Here is a 7,500-nt window from a genome sequence, read left to right as displayed (position 1 = left end):
AGACACGCTGATTCCTTCAGTGTAGCGCGCGTGCGGCCCAGAACATCTAAGGGCATCACAGACCTGTTATTGCTCAATCTCGTGCGGCTAGAAGCCGCCTGTCCCTCTAAGAAGATTTATTTGTACGCCGGTAGTAAAAACCTCCCGACCGAAGCCGGGGGCCTTCGAGATACCGGAAAGTACGCCTATTTAGCAGGCTAGAGTCTCGTTCGTTATCGGAATTAACCAGACAAATCGCTCCACCAACTAAGAACGGCCATGCACCACCACCCACCGAATCAAGAAAGAGCTCTCAATCTGTCAATCCTTCCGGTGTCCGGGCCTGGTGAGGTTTCCCGTGTTGAGTCAAATTAAGCCGCAGGCTCCACTCCTGGTGGTGCCCTTCCGTCAATTCCTTTAAGTTTCAGCTTTGCAACCATACTTCCCCCGGAACCCAAAAGCTTTGGTTTCCCGGAAGCTGCCCGCCGAGTCATCGGAGGAACTTCGGCGGATCGCTAGCTGGCATCGTTTATGGTTAGAACTAGGGCGGTATCTGATCGCCTTCGAACCTCTAACTTTCGTTCTTGATTAAAGAAAACATTTTTGGCAAATGCTTTCGCTTCTGTCCGTCTTGCGACGATCCAAGAATTTCACCTCTAACGTCGCAATACGAATGCCCCCATCTGTTCCTATTAATCATTACCTCGGGGTTCCGAAAACCAACAAAATAGAACCGAGGTCCTATTCCATTATTCCATGCACACAGTATTCAGGCGAAAATAGCCTGCTTTAAGCACTCTAATTTGTTCAAAGTAAACGTACCGGCCCACCTCGACACTCAATGAAGAGCACCGCGATGGGATATTAGTTGGGCCGCCCCGAAAGGCTAAGCCCACCGGTAGGACGTCCCACAATCATGCCAGTTAAACACCGCGAGCGGTGAACCGACAGCGTGGGACACAGATTCAACTACGAGCTTTTTAACCGCAACAACTTTAATATACGCTATTGGAGCTGGAATTACCGCGGCTGCTGGCACCAGACTTGCCCTCCAATTGATCCTCGTTAAAGGATTTAAAGTGTACTCATTCCGATTACGGGGCCTCGGATGAGTCCCGTATCGTTATTTTTCGTCACTACCTCCCCGTGCCGGGAGTGGGTAATTTGCGCGCCTGCTGCCTTCCTTGGATGTGGTAGCCGTTTCTCAGGCTCCCTCTCCGGAATCGAACCCTGATTCCCCGTTACCCGTTACAACCATGGTAGGCGCAGAACCTACCATCGACAGTTGATAAGGCAGACATTTGAAAGATGCGTCGCCGGTACCAAGACCGTGCGATCAGCCCAAAGTTATTCAGAGTCACCAAAGTAAACGGCGGACGGGACGAACCCGCCACCGATTGGTTTTGATCTAATAAAAGCATTCCTCCCATCTCTGGTCGGAACTCTGTTTGCATGTATTAGCTCTAGAATTACCACAGTTATCCAAGTAAATGTGGGTACGATCTAAGAAACCATAACTGATTTAATGAGCCATTCGCGGTTTCACCTTAATATGGCTTGCACTGAGACATGCATGGCTTAATCTTTGAGACAAGCATATGACTACTGGCAGGATCAACCAGGGAGCTTTGTGTTATTGGTAGCTCTTTTCGTGTGTTGCCCCATGCCGCCGAGTCTTTGCCCGGTCGGCCACACGTTTTAATATAATATGTATATCTGGTACCGCACAACTTGTGTACGCGTACTAGCGCTCAGAGCGCTCTGTTCGACTTTGTGTTTCCTCGGGTGAAGACAATTTTTGTCGACTCCCCGGTGCAAATCGTTCGAATTATCCTTCTCGTATCCTTCGGCTAGATTGCAAGCGTCGGGAGTACGATTGGAAATCAATGTGTACCGTCTGCGAACAGACTGTGATACGCACGGAATGTGGCGAGTTGATGCCTCTGTTCGACTGCTTCCCTCGACTTGCGAGAGAAGACTTTCTGGTCACCGCATAAAGGGCCATTCGGTCTTAGACACCGACCCGCGGTTATGTAGTGTCGACGATTCAAATTGAATCATATTTTCTAGACGGAGCGAAGAACTCGCCCCTGCGAAACGTGAGCGCTCGGAAAAACTTTGAACTCGTGAGAGTGGTTCTTACCGGAACGAAACGAACGCCTGTGGTGCGAATCTCCGCTCAGACGAAAAATTTTCAAAATTCGAAAAAAATTTTTGTCTGCGTGTTCGTGACACGGTGAGGACGAAACCATAGCCCCGACAACAAACCCGCAAAGGGATGTCGAGATACGGGCCGAAACAAGTCGAAAGTTCCGAAACCCGAGGACTAGGTGCCGACCGACCGGTCGAGACCGCTCGGTGCATGAAGTATCAACGGTGCCGCTCGGACGTCGGAGCCGGCCGGTCATAACACGTGTTCCTTATGGGGCAAAACAGCAACGCGACCTGAAAAATTTGGCAGTACGTTGGAACTTAGTTCCATGCGAGAATCGTTGGGACTTTGAAAATTTTTCGATCCAACGAGTGATGCGCGACTCTTTCGGACTTTGAAAATTTTTCGATCCAACGAGTGATGCGCGACTCTTTCGGACTTTGAAAATTTTTCGATCCAACGAGTGATGCGCGACTCTTTCGGACTTTGAAAATTTTTCGTTCCAACGAGTGATGCGCGACTCTTTCGGACTTTGAAAATTTTTCGATCCAACGAGTGATGCGCGACTCTTTCGGACTTTGAAAATTTTTCGATCCAACGAGTGATGCGCGACTCTTTCGGACTTTGAAAATTTTTCGATCCAACGAGTGATGCGCGACTCTTTCGGACTTTGAAAATTTTTCGTTCCAACGAGTGATGCGCGACTCTTTCGGACTTTGAAAATTTTTCGATCCAACGAGTGATGCGCGACTCTTTCGGACTTTGAAAATTTTTCGATCCAACGAGTGATGCGCGACTCTTTCGGACTTTGAAAATTTTTCGATCCAACGAGTGATGCGCGACTCTTTCGGACTTTGAAAATTTTTCGATCCAACGAGTGATGCGCGACTCTTTCGGACTTTGAAAATTTTTCGATCCAACGAGTGATGCGCGACTCTTTCGGACTTTGAAAATTTTTCGATCCAACGAGTGATGCGCGACTCTTTCGGACTTTGAAAATTTTTCGATCCAACGAGTGATGCGCGACTCTTTCGGACTTTGAAAATTTTTCGGACTTTGAAAATTTTTCGATCCAACGAGTGATGCGCGACTCTTTCGGACTTTGAAAATTTTTCGATCCAACGAGTGATGCGCGACTCTTTCGGACTTTGAAAATTTTTCGATCCAACGAGTGATGCGCGACTCTTTCGGACTTTGAAAATTTTTCGATCCAACGAGTGATGCGCGACTCTTTCGGACTTTGAAAATTTTTCGATCCAACGAGTGATGCGCGACTCTTTCGGACTTTGAAAATTTTTCGATCCAACGAGTGATGCGCGACTCTTTCGGACTTTGAAAATTTTTCGATCCAACGAGTGATGCGCGACTCTTTCGGACTTTGAAAATTTTTCGATCCAACGAGTGATGCGCGACTCTTTCGGACTTTGAAAATTTTTCGATCCAACGAGTGATGCGCGACTCTTTCGGACTTTGAAAATTTTTCGATCCAACGAGTGATGCGCGACTCTTTCGGACTTTGAAAATTTTTCGTTCCAACGAGTGATGCGCGACTCTTTCGGACTTTGAAAATTTTTCGATCCAACGAGTGATGCGCGACTCTTTCGGACTTTGAAAATTTTTCGATCCAACGAGTGATGCGCGACTCTTTCGGACTTTGAAAATTTTTCGATCCAACGAGTGATGCGCGACTCTTTCGGACTTTGAAAATTTTTCGATCCAACGAGTGATGCGCGACTCTTTCGGACTTTGAAAATTTTTCGATCCAACGAGTGATGCGCGACTCTTTCGGACTTTGAAAATTTTTCGTTCCAACGAGTGATGCGCGACTCTTTCGGACTTTGAAAATTTTTCGATCCAACGAGTGATGCGCGACTCTTTCGGACTTTGAAAATTTTTCGATCCAACGAGTGATGCGCGACTCTTTCGGACTTTGAAAATTTTTCGATCCAACGAGTGATGCGCGACTCTTTCGGACTTTGAAAATTTTTCGATCCAACGAGTGATGCGCGACTCTTTCGGACTTTGAAAATTTTTCGATCCAACGAGTGATGCGCGACTCTTTCGGACTTTGAAAATTTTTCGATCCAACGAGTGATGCGCGACTCTTTCGGACTTTGAAAATTTTTCGATCCAACGAGTGATGCGCGACTCTTTCGGACTTTGAAAATTTTTCGGACTTTGAAAATTTTTCGATCCAACGAGTGATGCGCGACTCTTTCGGACTTTGAAAATTTTTCGATCCAACGAGTGATGCGCGACTCTTTCGGACTTTGAAAATTTTTCGATCCAACGAGTGATGACGAGTGATGCGCGACTCTTTCGGACTTTGAAAATTTTTCGATCCAACGAGTGATGCGCGACTCTTTCGGACTTTGAAAATTTTTCGATCCAACGAGTGATGCGCGACTCTTTCGGACTTTGAAAATTTTTCGATCCAACGAGTGATGCGCGACTCTTTCGGACTTTGAAAATTTTTCGATCCAACGAGTGATGCGCGACTCTTTCGGACTTTGAAAATTTTTCGATCCAACGAGTGATGCGCGACTCTTTCGGACTTTGAAAATTTTTCGATCCAACGAGTGATGCGCGACTCTTTCGGACTTTGAAAATTTTTCGATCCAACGAGTGATGCGCGACTCTTTCGGACTTTGAAAATTTTTCGATCCAACGAGTGATGCGCGACTCTTTCGGACTTTGAAAATTTTTCGATCCAACGAGTGATGCGCGACTCTTTCGGACTTTGAAAATTTTTCGATCCAACGAGTGATGCGCGACTCTTTCGGACTTTGAAAATTTTTCGATCCAACGAGTGATGCGCGACTCTTTCGGACTTTGAAAATTTTTCGATCCAACGAGTGATGCGCGACTCTTTCGGACTTCGAAAATTTTTCGATCCAACGAGTGATGCGCGACTCTTTCGGACTTTGAAAATTTTTCGATCCAACGAGTGATGCGCGACTCTTTCGGACTTTGAAAATTTTTCGATCCAACGAGTGATGCGCGACTCTATCGGACTTTGAAAATTTTTCGATCCAACGAGTGTTGCGCGACTCTTTCGGACTTTGAAAATTTTTCGATCCAACGAGTGATGCGCGACTCTTTCGGACTTTGAAAATTTTTCGATCCAACGAGTGATGCGCGACTCTTTCGGACTTTGAAAATTTTTCGATCCAACGAGTGATGCGCGACTCTTTCGGACTTTGAAAATTTTTCGATCCAACGAGTGATGCGCGACTCTTTCGGACTTTGAAAATTTTTCGATCCAACGAGTGAAGCGCGACTCTTTCGGACTTTGAAAATTTTTCGATCCAACGAGTGATGCGCGACTCTTTCGGACTTTGAAAATTTTTCGATCCAACGAGTGATGCGCGACTCTTTCGGACTTTGAAAATTTTTCGATCCAACGAGTGATGCGCGACTCTTTCGGACTTTGAAAATTTTTCGATCCAACGAGTGATGCGCGACTCTTTCGGACTTTGAAAATTTTTCGATCCAACGAGTGATGCGCGACTCTTTCGGACTTTGAAAATTTTTCGATCCAACGAGTGATGCGCGACTCTTTCGGACTTTGAAAATTTTTCGATCCAACGAGTGATGCGCGACTCTTTCGGACTTTGAAAATTTTTCGATCCAACGAGTGATGCGCGACTCTTTCGGACTTTGAAAATTTTTCGATCCAACGAGTGATGCGCGACTCTTTCGGACTTTGAAAATTTTTCGATCCAACGAGTGATGCGCGACTCTTTCGGACTTTGAAAATTTTTCGATCCAACGAGTGATGCGCGACTCTTTCGGACTTTGAAAATTTTTCGATCCAACGAGTGATGCGCGACTCTTTCGGACTTTGAAAATTTTTCGATCCAACGAGTGATGCGCGACTCTTTCGGACTTTGAAAATTTTTCGATCCAACGAGTGATGCGCGACTCTTTCGGACTTTGAAAATTTTTCGATCCAACGAGTGATGCGCGACTCTTTCGGACTTTGAAAATTTTTCGATCCAACGAGTGATGCGCGACTCTTTCGGACTTTGAAAATTTTTCGATCCAACGAGTGATGCGCGACTCTTTCGGACTTTGAAAATTTTTCGATCCAACGAGTGATGCGCGACTCTTTCGGACTTTGAAAATTTTTCGATCCAACGAGTGATGCGCGACTCTTTCGGACTTTGAAAATTTTTCGATCCAACGAGTGATGCGCGACTCTTTCGGACTTTGAAAATTTTTCGATCCAACGAGTGATGCGCGACTCTTTCGGACTTTGAAAATTTTTCGATCCAACGAGTGATGCGCGACTCTTTCGGACTTTGAAATTTTTCGATCCAACGAGTGATGCGCGACTCTTTCGGACTTTGAAAATTTTTCGATCCAACGAGTGATGCGCGACTCTTTCGGACTTTGAAAATTTTTCGATCCAACGAGTGATGCGCGACTCTTTCGGACTTTGAAAATTTTTCGATCCAACGAGTGATGCGCGACTCTTTCGGACTTTGAAAATTTTTCGATCCAACGAGTGATGCGCGACTCTTTCGGACTTTGAAAATTTTTCGATCCAACGAGTGATGCGCGACTCTTTCGGACTTTGAAAATTTTTTCGATCCAACGAGTGATGCGCGACTCTTTCGGACTTTGAAAATTTTTCGATCCAACGAGTGATGCGCGACTCTTTCGGACTTTGAAAATTTTTCGATCCAACGAGTGATGCGCGACTCTTTCGGACTTTGAAAATTTTTCGATCCAACGAGTGATGCGCGACTCTTTCGGACTTTGAAAATTTTTCGATCCAACGAGTGATGCGCGACTCTTTCGGACTTCGAAAATTTTTCGATCCAACGAGTGATGCGCGACTCTTTCGGACTTTGAAAATTTTTCGATCCAACGAGTGATGCGCGACTCTTTCGGACTTTGAAAATTTTTCGATCCAACGAGTGATGCGCGACTCTTTCGGACTTTGAAAATTTTTCGATCCAACGAGTGATGCGCGACTCTTTCGGACTTTGAAAATTTTTCGATCCAACGAGTGATGCGCGACTCTTTCGGACTTTGAAAATTTTTCGATCCAACGAGTGATGCGCGACTCTTTCGGACTTTGAAAATTTTTCGATCCAACGAGTGATGCGCGACTCTTTCGGACTTTGAAAATTTTTCGATCCAACGAGTGATGCGCGACTCTTTCGGACTTTGAAAATTTTTCGATCCAACGAGTGATGCGCGACTCTTTCGGACTTTGAAAATTTTTCGATCCAACGAGTGATGCGCGACTCTTTCGGACTTCGAAAATTTTTCGATCCAACGAGTGATGCGCGACTCTTTCGGACTTTGAAAATTTTTCGATCCAACGAGTGATGCGCGACTCTTTCGGACTTTGAAAA

At 45.6% G+C, this 7,500-nt stretch overlaps 1 non-coding gene across 1 annotated transcript in view; it reads right to left on the bottom strand.

The window, feature by feature from the left end:
• The window catches only part of LOC125500457, a 1,914-nt gene extending 310 nt beyond the window's left edge, over positions 1 to 1,604 (bottom strand). Inside the window, exon 1 of the ribosomal RNA XR_007277839.1 lies at positions 1 to 1,604. This exon is cut by the window's left edge and continues 310 nt beyond it. This is a non-coding gene — a ribosomal RNA (small subunit ribosomal RNA).
• Between the last annotated feature and the right edge of the window lie 5,896 nt (positions 1,605 to 7,500).

This window comes from Athalia rosae, chromosome 3, assembly GCF_917208135.1.
Source record: "Athalia rosae chromosome 3, iyAthRosa1.1, whole genome shotgun sequence".
Lineage (NCBI taxonomy): Eukaryota > Metazoa > Arthropoda > Insecta > Hymenoptera > Athaliidae > Athalia > Athalia rosae.
Note: the sequence above shows the minus strand (reverse complement) of the source record. Positions and strands in the feature narration are given on the sequence as shown.